This window comes from Anolis carolinensis, unplaced genomic scaffold (genome assembly GCF_035594765.1).
Source record: "Anolis carolinensis isolate JA03-04 unplaced genomic scaffold, rAnoCar3.1.pri scaffold_7, whole genome shotgun sequence".
Classification (NCBI taxonomy): domain Eukaryota; kingdom Metazoa; phylum Chordata; class Lepidosauria; order Squamata; family Dactyloidae; genus Anolis; species Anolis carolinensis.
Genome location: NW_026943818.1, coordinates 37,073,039 through 37,095,468, shown reverse-complemented (window position 1 = coordinate 37,095,468; position 22,430 = coordinate 37,073,039).

The window sequence follows — 22,430 nt, the reverse complement described above, 5'->3', positions numbered from 1 at the left end:
GGGCTTTACAGAATCAACCAGTAGCAATCAGAGATGGGTCCATAATGAACACATGCTACGTACTGGGCTTTACAGAATGAACCTCTTGCAATGAAAGCAAGATCGAAATGTAAATAATGCTTTGAACTGGGCTTTACAGAATCAACCACTTGCAATGCAATAAGGTTCCACAAAGGTCACAATGGTTCGTACTGGGCTTTACAGAATCAACCACTAGCAATCAGAGAAGGGTCCATAATGAACACATGCTACGTACTGGTCTTTACAGAATGAACCTCTTGCAATGAAAGTAGGATCCACAATGAACATAATGCCATGCACTGGGCTATACTGAATCAACCACTTGCAATGCAATCAGGTTCCACAAAGGTCACAATGGTTCGTACTGGGCTTTAGAGAATCAACCACTAGCAATGATAGTAGGGTCCATAATGATCACATGCTATGTACTGGGCTTTACAGAATCAACCACTAGCAATCAGAGAAGGGTCCATAATGATCACATGCTACGTACTGGGCTTTACAGAATCAACCACTACTAATCAGAGAAGGGTCCATAATGATTACATGCTACCTACTTGTATTTACAGAATGAACCTCTTGCAATGAAAGGAAGATCCAAATGAACAGAATGCCATGCACTGAGCATTACAGTATGAACCACTTGCAATGAAAGTAGGATCCACAATGAACATAATGCCATGCACTGGGCTTTACAGAATTAACCACCTGCAATGCAATAAGGTTCCACAAACGTCACAATGGTTCGTACTGGGCTTTACAGAATCAACCACTAGCAATCAGAGAAGGGTCCATATTGATTACATGCTACCTACTGGTCTTTACAGAATGAACCTCTTGCAATGAAAGCAAGGTCGAAATGAACATAATGCTTTCAAATTGGCTTTACAGTATGAACCACTTGCAATGAAAGTAGTATCCACAATGAACATAATGCCATGCACTGGGCTTTACAGAATTAACCACTTGCAATGCAATAAGGTTCCACAAAGGTCACAATGGTACGTACTGGGGTTTAGAGAATCAACCACTAGCAATGAGAGAAGGGTCCATAATGATCACATGCTACGTACTGGGCTTTGCAGAATCAACCACTAGCAATCAGAGAAGGGTCCATAATGATCACATGCTACGTACTGGTCTTTACAAAATGAACCACTTGCAATAAAAGCAAGACCCAAATGAACAGAATGCCATGCATTGAGCTTTACATTATGAACCACTTGCAATGAAGGTAAGAAGGATCCCTAATGATCACAATGCTATGTACTGGGCTTTACAGAATTAACCACTTGCAATGCAATAAGGTTCCACAAAGGTCACAATGCTACGTACTGGGCTTTAGAGAATCAACCACTACCAATAAGAGAAGGGTCCATAATGATTACATGCTACCTACTGGTCTTTACAGAATGAACCTCTTGCAATGAAAGCAAGATCAAAATGAACATAATGCTTTGAAATGGGCTTTACAGTATGAACCACTTGCAATGCAATAAGGTTCCACAAAGGTCACAATGGTACGTACTGGGCTTTACAGAATCAACCACTAGCAATCAGAGAAGGGTCCATAATGAACACATGCTACGTACTGGGCTTTACAGAATGAACCTCTTGCAATGAAAGCAAGATCCAAATGAACAGAATGCCATGCACTGAGCTTTACAGTATGAACCACTTGCAATGAAGGTAAGAAGGATCCCTAATGATCACAATGCTATGTACTGGTCTTTACAGAATGAACCTCTTGCAATGAAAGCAAGATCCAAATGAACAGAATGCCATGCACTGGGCTTTACAGAATGAACCTCTTGCAATGAAAGTAGGATCCACAATGAACATAATGCCATGCACTGGGATTTACAGTGTGAACCACTTGCAATGAAAGTAGGATCCACTATGAAGATAATGCCATGCACTGGGCTTTACAGAATTAACCACTTGCAATGCAGTAAGGTTCCACAAAGGTCACAATGGTACGTACAGGGCTTTAGAGAATCAACCACTGGCAATCAGAGAAGAGTCCATAATGATCACATGCTACGTACTGAGTTGTACAGAATCAACCACTAGTAATCAGAGAAGGGTCCATAATGATCACATGCTACGTACTGGGCTTTACAGAATCAACCACTAGCAGTCAGAGAAGGGTCCATAATGATTACATTCTACCTACTGGTCTTTACAGAATGAACCTCTTGCAATGAAAGCAAGATCGAAATGAAAATAATGCTTTGAACTGGGTTTTACAGAATCAACCACTTACAATGCAATAAGGTTCCACAAAGGTCACAATGGTTCATACTGGGCTTCAGAGAATCAACCACTAGCAATGAGAGAACGGTCCATAATGATCACAATGCTATGCACTGAGCTTTATAGTATGAACCACTTGCAATGAAAGTAGTATCCACAATGAACATAATGTCATGCACTGGGCTTTACCGTGTGAACCACTTGCAATGAAAGTAGGATCCACAGTGAATATAGTGCCATGCACTGGGCTTTACAGAATGAACCAGTTGCAATAAAATAAGGTTCCACAAAGGTCACAATGGTTCGTACTGGGTTTTAGAGAATCAACCACTAGCAATGAGAGAAAGGTCCATAATGATTACATGCTACCTACTGGTCTTTACAGAATGGACCTCTTGCAATGAAAGCAAGATCGAAATGTAAATAATGCTTTGAACTGGGCTTTACAGAATCAACCACTTGCAATGCAATAAGGTTCCACAAAGGTCACAATGGTTCGTACTGGGCTTTAGAGAATCAACCACTTGCAATGATAGAAGGGTCCATAATGAACACATGCTACGTACTGGGCTTTACAGAATCAACCACTAGCAATCAGAGAAGGGTCCATAATGATTACATGCTACCTACTGGTCTTTACAGAATGAACCTCTTGCAATGAAAGCAAGATCGAAATGAAAATAATGCTTTGAACTGTGTTTTACAGAATCAACCACTTACAATGCAATAAGGTTCCACAAAGGTCACAATGGTTCGTACTGGGCTTTACAGAATCAACCACTAGCAATCAGAGAAGTGTCCATAATGATCACATACTACGTACTGCGCTTTAGAGAATGAACATCTTGCAATGAGAGAACGGTCCATAATGATCACAATGCTATGTACTGGGCTTTACAGAATCAACCATTTGCAATGCAATAAAGTTCCACAAAGGTCACAATGGTACGTACTGGGCTTTAGAGAATCAATCACTAGCAATGAAAGAAGGGTCCCTAATGATCACAATGCTATGTACTGGGCTTTACAGAATCAACCACTAGCAATCAGAGAAGGGTCCATAATGAACACATGCTACGTACTGGGCTTTACAGAATCAACCACTTGCAATGAAAGCAAGATCCAAATGAACAGAATGCCATGCATTGGGCTTTACAGTGTGAACCACTTACCAAGAAAGTAGGATCCACAATGAACATAATGCCATGCACTGGGCTTTACAGTGTGAACCACTTGCAATGCAATAAGGTTCCACAAAGGTCACAATGGTTCGTACTGGGCTTTAGAGAAACAACCACTAGCAATCAGAGAAGTGTCCATAATGATCACATACTACGTACTGGGCTTTATAGAATCAACCACTTGCAATGAAAGAAGGGTCCCTAATGATCACAATGGTATGTACTGGGCTTTACAGAATCAACCACTTGCAATGAAAGTAGGATCCACAATGAACATAATGCCATGCACTGGGCTTTACAGAATTACCCACTTGCAATGCAATAAGGTTCCACAAAGGTCACAATGGTTCGTACTGGGCTTTAGAGAAACAACCACTAGCAATCAGAGAAGTGTCCATAATGATCACATACTACGTACTGGGCTTTATAGAATCAACCACTTGCAATGAAAGAAGGGTCCCTAATGATCACAATGGTATGTACTGGGCTTTACAGAATCAACCACTTGCAATGAAAGTAGGATCCACAATGAACATAATGCCATGCACTGGGCTTTACAGAATTAACCACTTGCAATGCAATAAGGTTCCACAAAGGTCACAATGGTACGTACTGGGCTTTAGAGAATCAACCACTAGCAATGAAAGCAAGATCCAAATGAACAGAATGCCATGCACTAAGCTTTACAGTATGAACCACTTGCAATGAAAGTAAGAAGGGTCCCTAATGATCACAATGCTATTTACTGGGCTTTACAGAATCAACCACTTGCAATGAAAGCAAGATCCAAATGAACAGAATGCCATGCACTGAGCTTTACAGTATGAACCACTAGCAATGAGAGAAGAGTCCATAATGATCACATGCTACGTACTGGGCTGTACAGAATCAACCACTAGCAATCAGAGAAGGGTCCATAATGATTACATGCTACCTACTGGTCTTTACAGAATGAACCTCTTGCAATGAAAGCAAGATCGAAATGAAAATAATGCTTTGAACTGGGCTTTACAGAATCAATCACTTGCAATGCAATAAGGTTCCACAAAGGTCACAATGGTTCGTACTGGGCTTTACAGAATGAACCATGTGCAATGCAATAAGGTTCCACAAAGGTCACCATGGTACATACTGGGCTTTAGAGAATCAACCGCTAGCTATGAGAGAAGGGTCCATAATGAACACATGCTATGTACTGGTCTTTACAGAATGAACCTCTTGCAATGAAAGTAGGATCCACAATGAACATAATGCCATGCACTGGGCTTTACAGTGTGAACCACTTGCAATGAAAGTAGGATCCACTATGAACATAATGCCATGCAATGGGTTTTACAGAATGAACCAGTTGCAATAAAATAAGGTTCCACAAAGGTCACAATGGTTCGTACTGGGTTTTAGAGAGTCAACCACTAGCAATGAGAGAAAGGTCCATAATGAACACATGCTACGTACTGGGCTTTACAGAATCAACCACTAGCAATCAGAGAAGGGTCCATAATGATTACATGCTACCTACTGGTCTTTACAGAATGAACCTCTTGCAATGAAAGCAAGATCGAAATGAAAATAATGCTTTGAAATGGGCTTTACAGTATGAACCACTTGCAATGCAATAAGGTTCCACAAAGGTCACAATGGTTCGTACTGGGTTTTAGAGAGTCAACCACTAGCAATGAGAGAAAGGTCCATAATGAACACATGCTACGTACTGGGCTTTACAGAATCAACCACTAGCAATCAGAGAAGGGTCCATAATGATTACATGCTACCTACTGGTCTTTACAGAATGAACCTCTTGCAATGAAAGCAAGATCGAAATGAAAATAATGCTTTGAACTGGGCTTTACAGAATCAACCACTTGCAATGCAATAAGGTTCCACAAAGGTCACAATGGAACGTACTGGGCTTTACAGAATGAACCACGTGCAATGCAATAAGGTTCCACAAAGGTCACAATGGTACATACTGGGCTTTACAGAATCAACCACTAGCAATCAGAGAAGGGTGCATAATGATCAGAAGCTACGTACTGGGCTTTACAGAATCAACCACTTGCAATGAAAGCAAGATCCAAATGAACAGAATGCCATGCACTGAGCTTTACAGAATTAACCACTTGCAATGAAAGTAGGATCCACAATGAACATAATGCCATGCACTGGGCTTTACAGAATTAACCACTTGCAATGCAATAAGGTTCCACAAAGGTCACAATGGTACGTACTGGGCTTTAGAGAATCAACCACTAGCAATGAGAGAAGGGTCCATAATGATCACATGCTACGAACTGGGCTTTGCAGAATCAACCACTAGCAATCAGAGAAGGGTCCATAATGATCACATGCTACGTACTGGGCTTTACAGAATCAACCACTTGCAATGCATTAAGGTTCCACAAAGGTCACAATGGTTCATACTGGGCTTTAGGGAATCAACCACTAGCAATCAGAGGTCCATAATGAACACATGCTACGTACTGGTCTTTACAGAATGAACCTCTTGCAATGAAAGCAAGACCCAAATGAACAGAATGCCATGCATTGAGCTTTACAGTATGAACCACTTGCAATGAAGGTCAGAAGGATCCCTCATGATCACAATGGTAAGTACTGGGCTTTACAGAATCAACCACTTGCAATGAAAGTAAGATCCAAAAGAACAGAATGCCATGCACTGAGCTTTACAGTATGAACCACTTGCAATGAAAGTAAGAAGGGTCCCTAATGGTCACAATGCTATGTACTGGGCTTTACCCAATCAACCACTTGCAATGAAAGTAAGATCCAAAAGAACATAATGCCATGCACTGGGCTTTACAGAATTACCCACTTGCAATGCAATAAGGTTCCACAAAGGTCACAGTGGTACGTACTGGGCTTTACAGAATAAACCACTAGCAATCAGAGAAGGGTCCATAACGAACACATGCTACATACTGGGCTTTACAGAATGAACCTCTTGCAATGAAAGCAAGATCCAAATGAACAGAATGCCATGCACTCAGCTTTACAGTATGAACCAGTAGCAATGAGAGAAGAGTCCATAATGATCACTTGCTACGTACTGGGCTGTACAGAATCAACCACTAGCAATCAGAGAAGGCTCCATAATGATTACATGCTACCTACTGGTCTTTACAGAATGAACCTCTTGCAATGAAAGCAAGATCGAAATGAACATAATGCTTTGAAATGGGCTTTACAGTACGAACCACTTGCAATGAAAGTAGTATCCACAAAGGTCACAATGGTACATACTGGGCTTTAGAGAATCAACCGCTCGCAATGAGAGAAGGGTCCATAATGAACACATACTATGTACTGGTCTTTACAGAATGAACCTCTTGCAATGAAAGTAGGATCCACAATGAACATAATGCCATGCACTGGGCTTTACAGTGTGAACCATTTGCAATGAAAGTAGGATCCACTATGAACATAATGCCATGCAATGGGCTTTACAGAATTAACCACTTGCAATGCAATAAGGTTCCACAAAGGTCACGATGTACGTACTGGGCTTTAGAGAATCAACCACTAGCAATGAGAGAACGGTCCATAATGATCACAATGCTATGTATTTCAATCAAAGCAAGATCCAAATGAACAGAATGCCATGCACTGAGCTATACAGTATGAACCACTTGCAATGAAAGTAGTATCCACAATGAACATAATGCCATGCACTGGGCTTTACAGAATGAACCACTTTCAATGCAATAAGGTTCCACAAAGGTCACAATGGAACGTAGTGGGCTTTACAGAATCAACCACTAGCAATCAGAGAAGGTTCCATAATGATCACATGCTACGTACTGGGCTTTACAGAATGAACCTCTTGCAATGAAAGCAAGTTCCAAATGAACAGAATGCTTTGAACTGGGCTTTACAGAATCTACCACTTGCAATGCAATAAGGTTCCACAAAGGTCACAATGGTACGTACTGGGCTTTAGAGAATCGCTAGCAATGAGAGAAGGGTCCATAATGAACACATGCTACGTACAGGTCTTTACAGAATGACCCTCTTGCAATGAAAGCAAGATCCAAATGAACAGAATGCCATGCACTGAGCTTTACAGTATGAACCACTTGCAATGAAAGTAGGATCCACAATGAACATAATGCCATGCACTGGGCTTTACAGAATTAACCACTTGCAATGCAATAAGGTTCCACAAAGGTCACAATGGTTTGTACTGGGCTTTACAGAATCAACCACTAGCAATCAGAGAAGTGTCCATAATGATCACATACTACGTACTGCGCTTTAGAGAATGAACATCTTGCAATCAGAGAACGGTCCATAACGATCACAATGCTATGTACTGGGCTTTACAGAATCAACCACTTGCAATGAAAGAAGGGTCCCTAATGATCACAATGCTATGTACTGGGCTTTACAGAATGAACCACTTGCAATGCAGTAAGGTTCCACAAAGGTCACAATGGTTCGTACTGGGCTTTACAGAATCAACCACTAGCAATCAGAGAAGGGTCCATAATGAACACATGCTACGTACTGGGCATTACAGAATCAACCAGTAGCCATCAGAGAAGGGTCCATAATGAACACATGCTACGTACTGGGCTTTACAAAATAAACCACTTGCAATGAAAGCAAGATCCAAATGAACAGAATGCCATGCACTGGGCTTTACAGTGTGAACCACTTGCAATGCAATAAGGTTCCACAAAGGTCACAATGGTACGTCCTGGGCTTTAGAGAATCAATCACTAGCAATGAAAGAAGGGTCCCTAATGATCACAATGCTATGTACTGGGCTTTACAGAATAAACCACTTGCAATGCAGTAAGGTTCCACAAAGGTCACAATGGTTCGTACTGGGCTTTACAGAATCAACCACTAGCAATGAGAGAAGGGTCCATAATGATCACATGCTACGAACTGGGCTTTGCAGAATCAACCACTAGCAATCAGAGAAGGGTCCATAATGATCACATGCTACGTACTGGGCTTTACAGAATCAACCACTTGCAATGCATTAAGGTTCCACAAAGGTCACAATGGTTCGTACTGGGCTTTAGGGAATCAACCACTAGCAATGATAGTAGGGTCCATAATGAACACATGCTACGTACTGGTCTTTACAAAATGAACCTCTTGCAATGAAAGCAAGACCCAAGTGAACAGAATGCCATGCATTGAGCTTTACAGTATGAACCACTTGCAATGAAGGTCAGAAGGATCCCTAATGATCACAATGCTATGTACTGGGCTTTACAGAATCAACCACTTGCAATGAAAGCAAGATCCAAATGAACAGAATGCCATGCACTGGGCTTTACAGTGTGAACCACTTACAAAGAATGTAGGATCCACAATGAACATAATGCCATGCACTGGGCTTTACAGTGTGAACCACTTGCAATGCAATAAGGTTCCACAAAGGTCACAAGGGTTCGTACTGGGCTTTAGAGAAACAACCACTAGCAATCAGAGAAGTGTCCATAATGATCACATACTACGTACTGGGCTTTACAGAATCAACCACTTGCAATGAAAGAAGGGTCCCTAATGATCACAATGCTATGTACTGGGCTTTACAGAATCAACCACTTGCAATGAAAGTAGGACCCACAATGAACATAATGCCATGCACTGGGCTTTACAGAATTAACCACTTGCAATGCAATAAGGTTCCACAAAGGTCACAATGGTACGTACTGGGCTTTAGAGAATCAACCACTAGCAATGAGAGAAGGGTCCATAATGATCACATGCTACGTACTGGGCTTTACAGAATCAACCAGTAGCAATCCGAGAAGGGTCCATAATGAACACATGCTACGTACTGGGCTTTACAGAATGAACCTCTTGCAATGAAAGCAAGATCGAAATGAAAATAATGCTTTGAACTGGGCTTTACAGAATCAATCACTTGCAATGCAATAAGGTTCCACAAAGGTCACAATGGTTCGTACTGGGCTTTACAGAATGAACCACGTGCAATGCAATAAGGTTCCACAAAGGTCACAATGGTACGTACTGGGCTTTAGAGAATCAACCACTAGCAATGAGAGAAGGGTCCATAATGATCACATGCTACGAACTGGGCTTTGCAGAATCATTCACTAGCAATCAGAGAAGGGTCCATAATGATCACATGCTACGTACTGGGCTTTACAGAATCAACCACTTGCAATGCATTAAGGTTCCACAAAGGTCACAATGGTTCGTACTGGGCTTTAGAGAATCAACCACTAGCAATGATAGTAGGGTCCATAATGAACACATGCTACGTACTGGTCTTTACAAAATGAACCTCTTGCAATGAAAGAAAGACCCAAATGAACAGAATGCCATGCATTGAGCTTTACAGTATGAACCACTTGCAATGAAAGTAGGATCCACAATGAACATAATGCCATGCACTGGGCTATACTGAATCAACCACTTGCAATGCAATAAGGTTCCACAAAGGTCACAATGGTTCGTACTGGGCTTTAGAGAATCAACCACTAGCAATGATAGTAGGATCCATAATGAACACATGCTACGTACTGGTCTTTACAGAATGAACCTCTTGCAATGAAAGCAAGATCGAAATGAACATAATGCTTTGAACTGGTCTTTACAGAATGAACCTCTTGCAATGAAAGCAAGATCCAAATGAACAGAATGCCATGCACTGAGCTTTACAGTATGAACCACTTGCAATGAAAGTAAGAAGGGTCCCTAATGATCACAATGCTATGTACTGGGCTTTACAGAATCAACCACTTGCAATGAAAGCAAGATCCTAATGAACAGAATGCCATGCACTGAGCTTTACAGTATGAACCACTTGCAATGAAAGTAGGATCCACAATGAACATAATGCCATGCACTGGGCTTTACAGAATTAACCACCTGCAATGCAATAAGGTTCCACAAAGGTCACAATGGTACGTACTGGGCTTTAGAGAATCAACCACTAGCAATGAGAGAAGGGTCCATAATGATCACATGCTACGTACTGGGCTTTACAGAATCAACCAGTAGCAATCAGAGATGGGTCCATAATGAACACATGCTACGTACTGGGCTTTACAGAATGAACCTCTTGCAATGAAAGCAAGATTCAAATGAACAGAATGCCATGCACTGAGCTTTGCAGTATGAACCACTAGCAATGAGAGAAGAGTCCCTAATGATCACATGCTACGTACTGGGCTGTACAGAATCAACCACTATCAATCAGAGAAGGGTCCATAATGATTACATGCTACCTACTGGTCTTTACAGAATGAACCTCTTGCAATGAAAGCAAGATTGAAATGAAAATAATGCTTTGAACTGGGCTTTACAGAATGGACCAGTTGCAATAAAATAAGGTTCCACAAAGGTCACAATGGTTCGTACTGGGTTTTAGAGAATCAACCACTAGCAATGAGAGAAAGGTCCATAATGATTACATGCTACCTACTGGTCTTTACAGAATGAACCTCTTGCAATGAAACCTCTTGCAATGGTTCGTACTGGGCTTTAGAGAATCAACCACTTGCAATGATAGAAGGGTCCATAATGAACACATGCTACGTACTGGGCTTTACAGAATCAACCACTAGCAATCAGAGACGGGTCCATATTGATTACATGCTACCTACTGGTCTTTACAGAATGAACCTCTTGCAATGAAAGCAAGGTCGAAATGAACATAATGCTTTCAAATTGGCTTTACAGTATGAACCACTTGCAATGAAAGTAGTATCCACAATGAACATAATGCCATGCACTGGGCTTTACTGAATTAACCACTTGCCATGCAATAAGGTTCCACAAAGGTCACAATGGTACGTACTGGGGTTTAGAGAATCAACCACTAGCAATGAGAGAAGGGTCCATAATGATCACATGCTACGTACTGGGCTTTGCAGAATCTACCACTAGCAATCAGAGAAGGGTCCATAATGATCACATGCTACGTACTGGGCTTTACAGAATCAACCACTTGCAATGCATTAAGGTTCAACAAAGGTCACAATGGCTCGTACTGGGCTTTAGAGAATCAACCACTAGCAATGATAGTAGGGTCCATAAGGAACACATGCTACGTACTGGTCTTTACAAAATGAACCTCTTGCAATAAAAGCAAGACCCAAATGAACAGAATGCCATGCATTGAGCTTTACATTATGAACCACTTGCAATGAAGGTAAGAAGGATCCCTAATGATCACAATGCTATGTACTGGGCTTTACAGAATCAACCACTAGCAATCAGAGAAGGGTCCATAATGATTACATGCTACCTACTGGTCTTTACAGAATGAACCTCTTGCAATGAAAGCAAGATCGAAATGAACAGAATGCCATGCACTGAGCTTTACAGTATGAACCACTTGCAATTAAAGTAAGAAGGGTCCCTAATGGTCACAATGCTATGTACTGGGCTTTACAGAATTAACCACTTGCAATGCAATAAGGTTCCACAAAGGTCACAATGGTACGTACTGGGCTTTACAGAATCAACCACTAGCAATCAGAGAAGGGTCCATAATGAACACATGGTACGTACTGGGCTTTACAGAATGAACCTCTTGCAATGAAAGCAAGATCCAAATGAATAGAATGCCATGCACTGAGCTTTACAGTATGAACCACTTGCAATGAAAGTTGGATCCACAATGAACATAATGCCATGCACTGGGATTTACAGTGTGAACCACTTGCAATGAAAGTTGGATCCACAATGAACATAATGCCATGCACTGGGCTTTACAGAATGAACCAGTTGCAATGCAGTAAGGTTCCACAAAGGTCACAATGGTACGTACAGGGCTTTAGAGAATCAACCACTGGCAATCAGAGAAGAGTCCATAATGATCACATGCTACGTACTGGGCTGTACAGAATCAACCACTAGCAATCAGAGAAGGGTCCATAATGATCACATGCTACGTACTGGGCTTTACTGAATCAACCACTAGCAGTCAGAGAAGGTTCCATAATGATTACATTCTACCTACTGGTCTTTACAGAATGAACCTCTTGCAATGAAAGCAAGATCGAAATGAAAATAATGCTTTGAACTGGGCTTTACAGTATGAACCACTTGCAAGGAAAGTAGTATCCACAAAGGTCACAATGGTACATACTGGGCTTTAGAGAATCAACCGCTAGCAATGAGAGAAGGTTCCATAATGAACACATGCTATGTACTGGTCTTTACAGAATGAACCTCTAGGAATGAAAGTAGGATCCACAATGAACAAAATGCCATGCACTGGGCTTTACAGTGTGAACCACTTGCAATGAAAGTAGGATCCACTATGAACATAATGCCATGCAATGGGTTTTACAGAATGAACCAGTTGCAATAAAATAAGGTTCCACAAAGGTCACAATGGTTCGTACTGGGTTTTAGAGAATCAACCACTAGCAATGAGAGAAAGGTCCATAATGATTACATGCTACCTACTGGTCTTTACAGAATGAACCTCTTGCAATGAAAGCAAGATCGAAATGAAAATAATGCTTTGAACTGGGCTTTACAGAATCAACCACTTGCAATGCAATAAGGTTCCACAAAGGTCACAATGGTTCGTACTGGGCTTTAGAGAATCAACCACTGATCAATGATAGAAGGGTCCATCATGAACACATGCTACGTACTGGTCTTTACAGAATGAACCTCTTGCAATGAAAGCAAGATCCAAATGAACAGAATGCCATGCACTGAGCTTTACAGAATGAACCTCTTGCAATGAAAGCAAGATCGAAATACTGCTTTGAACTGGGCTTTACAGAATCAACCACTTGCAATGCAATAAGGTTCCACAAAGGTCACAATGGTTCGTACTGGGCTTTACAGAATGAACCACGTGCAATGCAATAAGGTTCCACAAAGGTCACCATGGTACATACTGGGCTTTAGAGAATCAACCGCTAGCAATGAGAGAAGGGTCCATAATGAACACATGCTATGTACTGGTCTTTACAGAATGAACCTCTTGCAATGAAAGTAGGATCCACAATGAACATAATGCCATGCACTGGGCTTTACTGAATTAACCACTTGCAATGCAATAAGGTTCCACAAAGGTCACAATGGTACGTACTGGGCTTTAGAGAATCAACCACTAGCAATGTTAGAAGGGTCCATAATGAACACATGCTACGTACTGGGCTTTAAGGAATGAACCTCTTGCAATGGAAGCAAGATCCAAATGAACAGAATGCCATGCACTGAGCTTTACAGTATGAACCACTTGCAATGAAAGTAAGAAGGGTCCCTAATCATCACAATGCTATGTACTGGGCTTTACCCAATCAACCACTTGCAATGAAAGCAAGATCCAAATGAACATAATGCCATGCACTGGGCTTTACAGAATTACCCACTTGCAATGCAATAGGGTTCCACAAAGGTCACAATGGTACATACTGGGCTTTACAGAATCAACCACTAGCAATCAGAGAAGGTTCCATAATGAACACATGTTACGTACTGGTCTTTACAGAATGAACCTCTTGCAATGAAAGCAAGATCCAAATGAACAGAATGCCATGCACTGAGCTTTACAGTATGAACCAGTAGCAATGAGAGAAGAGTCCATAATGATCACATGCTACGTACTGGGCTGTACAGAATCAACCACTAGCAATCAGAGAAGGGTCCATAATGATTACATGCTACCTACTGGTCTTTACAGAATGAACCTCTTGCAATGAAAGCAAGATCGAAATGAACATAATGCTTTGAAATGGGCTTTACAGTATGAACCACTTGCAATGAAAGTAGTATCCACAAAGGTCACAATGGTACATACTGGGCTTTAGAGAATCAACCGCTAGCAATGAGAGAAGGGTCCATAATGAACACATGCTATGTACTGGTCTTTACAGAATGAACCTCTTGCAATGAAAGTAGGATCCACAATGAACATAATGCCATGCACTGGGCTTTACAGTGTGAACCACTTGCAATGAAAGTAGGATCCACTATGAACATAATGCTATGCAATGGGTTTTACAGAATGAACCAGTTGAAATAAAATAAGGTTCCACAAAGGTCACAATGGTTCGTACTTGGTTTTAGAGAATCAACCACTAGCAATGAGAGAAAGGTCCATAATGATTACATGCTACCTACTGGTCTTTACAGAATGAACCTCTTGCAATGAAAGCAAGATCGAAATGTAAATAATGCTTTGAACTGGGCTTTACAGAATCAACCACTTGCAATGCAATAAGGTTCCACAAAGGTCACAATGGTTCGTACTGGGCTTTAGAGAATCAACCACTTGCAATGATAGAAGGGTCCATAATGAACACATGCTACGTACTGGGCTTTACAGAATCAACCACTAGCAATCAGAGAAGGGTCCATAATGATTACATGCTACCTACTGGTCTTTACAGAATGAACCTCTTGCAATGAAAGCAAGATCGAAATGAACATAATGCTTTGAAATGGGCTTTACAGTATGAACCACTTGCAATGAAAGTAGTATCCACAAAGGTCACAATGGTACATACTGGGCTTTAGAGAATCAACCGCTAGCAATGAGAGAAGGGTCCATAATGAACACATGCTATGTACTGGTCTTTACAGAATGAACCTCTTGCAATGAAAGTAGGATCCACAATGAACATAATGCCATGCACTGGGCTTTACAGTGTGAACCACTTGCAATGAAAGTAGGATCCACTATGAACATAATGCTATGCAATGGGTTTTACAGAATGAACCAGTTGAAATAAAATAAGGTTCCACAAAGGTCACAATGGTTCGTACTTGGTTTTAGAGAATCAACCACTAGCAATGAGAGAAAGGTCCATAATGATTACATGCTACCTACTGGTCTTTACAGAATGAACCTTGCAATGAAAGCAAGATCGAAATGTAAATAATGCTTTGAACTGGGCTTTACAGAATCAACCACTTGCAATGCAATAAGGTTCCACAAAGGTCACAATGGTTCGTACTGGGCTTTAGAGAATCAACCACTTGCAATGATAGAAGGGTCCATAATGAACACATGCTACGTACTGGGCTTTACAGAATCAACCACTAGCAATCAGAGAAGGGTCCATAATGATTACATGCTACCTACTGGTCTTTACAGAATGAACCTCTTGCAATGAAAGCAAGATCGAAATGAACATAATGCTTTGAAATGGGCTTTACAGTATGAACCACTTGCAATGAAAGTAGTATCCACAATGAACATAATGCCATGCACTGGGCTTTACTGAATTAACTACTTGCAATGCAATAAGGTTCCACAAAGGTCACAATGGTACGTACTGGGCTTTAGAGAATCAACCACTAGCAATCAGAGAAGGGTCCATAATGATCACATGCTACGTACTGGGCTTTACAGAATGAACCACTTGCAATGAAAGAAGGGTCTCTAATGATCACAATGCTATGTACTGGGCTTTACAGAATTAACCACTTGCAATGCAATAAGGTTCCACAAAGGTCACAATGGTTCGTACTGGGCTTTACAGAATCAACCACTAGCAATCAGAGAAGGGTCCATAATGATTACGTGCTACGTACTGGGCTGTATAGAATCAACCACTAGCAATCAGAGAAGGGTCCATAATGATTATAAGGCAGGAATGAAGGGGTAGGAGGAAATGGCCATATAAGGAGGTACGAGCAGGCCAGGAACACAGCCGATGGGTTATCACATGGTTTCCCTGAAATCATGTGTTTTGAGAGAAACGAAAGTAATGAAGAAATGTAATACTGCACCACAAATATGCACCAATGGTTTGATATGTGGGCGGTCGTAAACTGAACCCACTGAATTGTATAAATAGACACTCGACCCTGTCTGCGGGGTTCTCCCTTTTCAGCATCTAGTTGTGCGTGGGATGAACCTCTGCAGCTGCAGGAACTCTAGTAAACTGCTTTCTTTGGAAGAAAAAGAAAAAACCTCCAGTTGTCTGTCTCCTACTTCCACTGCGTCCGCACAAGACACACGACAAGCTGAGAAAAGGGGAAGTATGGCTTCCGCTACATTTTCTGGTGACCCCGACGTGATTCCACAATAAGACGGGCCAGGAGATCGGAGACGGATCCCGTTGGCGGGACGGTCCCAACTTGGCGGTGGGGGCCAGAGGCAACTACCGTGAGACGAGAAGGGGCCCCTGAATATTGTAAGACCGGCTGCGGTACTTGCCTCTGATGCCAACGCCGGCCGACGGTGGGAGCCGCAACGACAGCGAGGTTCCAAAGAAACCAGGCAGGGAAAAGGATCCAGGGAAAAAGTCCAGGGGCGAAGGTTGGTCCGACGTCTACAGCAATCTGGCAAGTATAGTGGTTAAATGAGACACTAAGGGAACAGCGCCGGGAGGGACACAAAGGTTCCCAGGGAGATAAAAGGGGTTCTGTCTTGTGATTCCTGACACACACCGTTGAGTGTCCAGGTGCCCAGTCCAAGGCAGTCCCCTCTATTAGGCAGGATGGGAGGCAGTGGGTTCAAATCCACCACCCCATTACAGTGTATGTTAGACAATTTCGGCTCAGTTGCAAGTAGAGCCGTAGAAGGAATTCCCCAGAGAACAAGACTTGTGAGGGTGCCCCAAGACCAAGTCGTGCAGGGCTCATGAGGAGTCGCAACTCCCGGGGGGAAAAAAAAAAAACTGTTTGATTTCTTTGTCATGTGTGGGGAATAATGAGTTTCAAGTTCTGCATGTTTCGTGGTAATATTGAAGTGAAAATGAAAAATGAGTCTATAGATTTACACAAAAAATGTTGAGCACAAATATCTAGAAATGTTTTATTACGGTTGAAAAAATCTGATTCGAAGAGGGTCTGTGTTAGTTTGCTTTTGCTGACAAGCTGCAGAGAGGCGAGAAAAAGGGAGGGAGGCTGTTAAAGTGGCTCAGAAAGTTTTCCTTGTTATTTCTGAGAAACAAAAGCTGTTTTCTTAAAAAGTTTTCTTTTGCACCTGGGCCTCATGCCAAAAAGATAGTGGGAAAATCTTGGCAGACAGTCCAAGGTAAAAAACTCCCTGTCATTCTGGTTAAACTCAGGCGAAATGCCCAGAGAAAGATAATGGAATTCCAGTGGACAGCCAAGGTCAATGAAAGCCGCTGTGAACTAGTGAAGTTTTAAAAATGTAATGTGAATTTAATAAAAAAAAAAAGAAAAAGAAAGAAAGAAAATGATGATGTAAATGTGTGTATATATATATATATATATATATATATATATATATATATATATAATATTTTGGGGTTCTGTCTTTCACCTGGATCTTAAATCCTTGCTTTGGACTTATTTTGGGACAACTGGGTGAGAATGTTTCATGAGCTGAGAGAGAGTGTGTGATTTTATCTAAACAACTAACCACTAATCAGAATTCCTGTGGACCTTGTGTGAATGAGATGTATGTGTTGAATTCAAAATGCATAAAGAGTTATAAACAATGTTAGTAGATTTGTTCAGAAGCAATTCGGAAGCTGTAGATATTTTTTTTGGAAAAAAAAAATGGTCTTAGGCTTGAAAAAAAAAATCCTTGTTTTGAAAGAACAATGCTTCAGTGTTTTTAGAGAACATGGTGATACAACAGATAAGAGCTGGACATCTGCCCAGAAATTGAATCTCAAGGAAAAAAAAAATGAGCCTGAACAAGTGTACTTTTGAAAACTCAAGCCTCTGTGGGCTACTCCCCCTTTTTCCTGTTCTACAGATTTTAAACCCCTTACAGGTTATAGGGAAATGTTGGAGGTTCTTTTTTTTTTGCAGCACTTTGGAATACAGGTGATCTTGGTGAGTCAAGAAGAAGGAGAAGGAATGTGAATGAATGTTTTGGAAAGGAGAGGACAAGGAGAGGAGTTATTGGTTGTGGAGACTTTGTATGGAAAACTGTCACAAGTTGGCAGTGCAAAAAAATAAATAAATATATATTTATTTTTGGAAAAAAAAAAATTGATCCCATATTCCTGACACAGAAGGATTAAGAACTGACATTGATTTTTAAATTTTTGATTGACATTTTATTCAAAAAGGGAGCTAGTGCCCAAGTGATAAAAAGTTATCCTTTTGAGAACCAAAGACATGATATAATTGGCTGCATCTCATGTTGCTTCATAATAATTTTGTGAGATTTGGATTCTGAACTTTGTGATTTTGGCCCAACTCTTTCTAAAGGTTACGGAAAGGAAGGACTAGGACTTTTGTAAACGGGACATTAGATCATGCAAATAGGGGCATTTTTTCCATCGCCCCCAGCCTGGATTTTGCCAGATTTGAGAAGCGGCAGGAGGCTTTTCAACGTGTGTTACTAACAAATTTTGAGTTGTTCAACGAGTCGGTGTAAAAGGGGAATTGAGTAAGTTTAACACTGCAGCAGGACTGGAGTGGAAGATTGCATTGCAGCAAGTGGATACACGATTGTTAAATCGTTTGCGGAAAGGAAAAGAAAAAGATGCGGAGAAGAAAGATTTTGTTGGATTTCAAGACAGATGAGTGTGTTGTCAAAGGCACAACCTCTGAGGAGGCCTGCCTTGGATGTGAGCGAAACGACTAGAGAGAGTGCTTCAAGAGCCATACAGCCTGGAAGGATGAGTATTTCCCTCCCCTTCTTTTCCCTCTCATTGTTTTTTGCTACAGGTCCTGAACTCCTGTATGGGATAAACCCAGAAGTCTATGAGACATGTTTATTGAGAGGCCTGGGAGGGCCTATAGGTGTTGCTGAGTGTTAAGGCTGTGATGGAGTGTGGCATCAGGCTGGAGGCTGTAAGGGCTGACCAACTCAACAACATACAATTTTCTATTTTGACCCAACTCTCCTGGATAGGACCTTTTGTAATGGGACATTGCAAATAATTCGGATTTTTGACGGATTTGAGAGACAATGAGGGACTTTTTCATATGCCATCTAACAACCTTGCTTTTTAAGCCAAAAGGAGGATATAGCACGGAGACAATGTGACAAAGAATAAAATAAGTTAACCATTGCAGCAGGACCAGAGTAAAAAGGATTACTGCAGATCGCGAAAGAAGGCCCATGGAGGAATCATTTCTCAAGAGGCCATGGAGGGGTCGTTTGGGAGCTGAATAGTGGCCTACCTGCCCCACCCGTGGAGAGACAAGGGATTTCAACAAGATTGGCTGAGACAAAAGTGATGCCGATCGACAGATGGGAAGAGGAAACACACCCCCAGTTTGACTTTATGCCAAAGACTGAAAAGACCTGAAAGTTGGACATGCATGTGAATGGCCACCTCTGGCCATAGCAACAAATCCATCATCGGAAGAAGCCAAATGACTGGGCTAGATCAGAATTCTACTGTGGACTATGTCCTTTCTAAAACCTGATTAATATTTTTAATCCTCATGTGTTGTTTACCTCTGGTGATGAAACTATGTACAAATGCTATTCTGCGCTCATTTTCCACTGAAAAGATAGCTTGGCTGCAAACTAGAAGGGATTGGAGGGACCCATAAGTCTGCTCATTTAGTTTGCTTCAGCTTTTGTATACACGCTTCGCAAAAAAAAAAAATGGGGGAATAAGGCAGGAATGAAGGGGTAGGAGGAAATGGCCATATAAGGAGGTACGAGCAGGCCAGGAACACAGCCGATGGGTTATCACATGGTTTCCCTGAAATCATGTGTTTTGAGAGAAACGAAAGTAATGAAGAAATGTAATACTGCACCACAAATATGCACCAATGGTTTGATATGTGGGCGGTCGTAAACTGAACCCACTGAATTGTATAAATAGACACTCGACCCTGTCTGCGGGGTTCTCCCTTTTCAGCATCTAGTTGTGCGTGGGATGAACCTCTGCAGCTGCAGGAACTCTAGTAAACTGCTTTCTTTGGAAGAAAAAGAAAAAACCTCCAGTTGTCTGTCTCCTACTTCCACTGCGTCCGCACAAGACACACGACAAGCTGAGAAAAGGGGAAGTCTGGCTTCCGCTACAATTACATGCTACGTACTGGGCTGTACAGAATCAACCACTAGCAATCAGAGAATGGTCCATAATGATTACATGCTACCTACTGGTTTTTACAGAATGAACCTCTTGTAATGAAAGCAAGATCGAAATGAACATAATGCCATGCACTAAGCTTTACAGTATGAACCACTTGCAATGAAAGTAAGAAGGGTCCCTAATGATCACAATGCTATGTACTGGGCTTTACAGAATCAACCACTTGCAATGAAAGCAAGATCCAAATGAACAGAATGCCATGCACTGAGCTTTACAGTATGAACCACTAGCAATGAGAGAAGAGTCCATAATGATCACATGCTACGTACTGGGCTGTACAGAATCAACCACTAGCAATCAGAGAAGGGTCCATAATGATTACATGCTACCTACTGGTCTTTACAGAATGAACCTCTTGCAATGAAAGCAAGATCGAAATGAAAATAATGCTTTGAACTGGGCTTTACAGAATCAACCACTTGCAATGCAATAAGGTTCCACAAAGGTCACAATGGTTCGTACTGGGCTTTAGAGAATCAACCACTGATCAATGATAGAAGGGTCCATAATGAACACATGCTACGTACTGGTCTTGACAGAATGAACCTCTTGCAATGAAAGCAAGATCGAAATGAAAATAATGCTTTGAACTGGGCTTTACAGAATCAATCACTTGCAATGCAATAAGGTTCCACAAAGGTCACAATGGTTCGTACTGGGCTTTACAAAATGAACCACGTGCAATGCAATAAGGTTCCACAAAGGTCACCATGGTACATACTGGGCTTTAGAGAATCAACCGCTAGCAATGAGAGAAGGGTCCATAATGAACACATGCTATGTACTGGTATTTACAGAATGAACCTCTTGCAATGAAAGTAGGATCCACTATGAACATAATGCCATGCAATGGGTTTTACAGAATGAACCAGTTGCAATAAAATAAGGTTCCACAAAGGTCACAATGGTTCGTACTGGGTTTTAGAGAATCAACCACTAGCAATGAGAAAAAGGTCCATAATGATTACATTACTGGTCTTTACAGAATGAACCTCTTGCAATGAAAGCAAGATCGAAATGAACATAATGCTTTGACCTGGGCTTTACAGTATGAACAACTTGCAATGAAAGTAGTATCCACAATGAACATAATGACATGCACTGGGCTTTACAGAATCAACCACTTGCAATGCATTAAGGTTCCACAAAGGTCACAATGGTTCGTACTGGGCTTTAGAGAATCAACCACTAGCAATGATAGTAGGGTCCATAATGAACACATGCTACATACTGGTCTTTACAAAATGAACCTCTTGCAATGAAAGCAAGACCCAAATGAACAGAATGCCATGCACTGAGCTTTACAGTATGAACCACTTGCAATGAAAGTAAGAAGGGTCCCTATATGGTCACAATGCTATGTACTGGGCTTTACCCAATCAACCACTTGCAATGAAAGCAAGATCCAAATGAACAGAATGCCATGCACTGAGCTTTACAGAATCAACCACTAGCAATTAGAGAAGGGTCAATAATGATTACATGCTTCCTACTGATCTTTACAGAATGAACCTCTTGCAATGAAAGCAAGATCGAAATGAAAATAATGCTTTGAACTGGGCTTTACAGAATCAACCACTTGCAATGCAATAAGGTTCCACAAAGGTCACAATGGTTCGTACTGGGCTTTAGAGAATCAACCACTGATCAATGATAGAAGGGTCCATAATGAACACATGCTACGTACTGGTCTTTACAGAATGAACCTCTTGCAATGAAAGCAAGATCGAAATGAAAATAATGCTTTGAACTGGGCTTTACAGAATCAATCACTTGCAATGCAATAAGGTTCCACAAAGGTCACAATGGTTCGTACTGGGCTTTACAGAATGAACCACGTGCAATGCAATAAGGTTCCACAAAGGTCACCATGGTACATACTGGGCTTTAGAGAATCAACGGCTAGCAATGAGAGAAGGGTCCATAATGAACACATGCTACGTACTGGGCTTTAAGGAATGAACCTCTTGCAATGAAAGCAAGATCCAAATGAACAGAATGC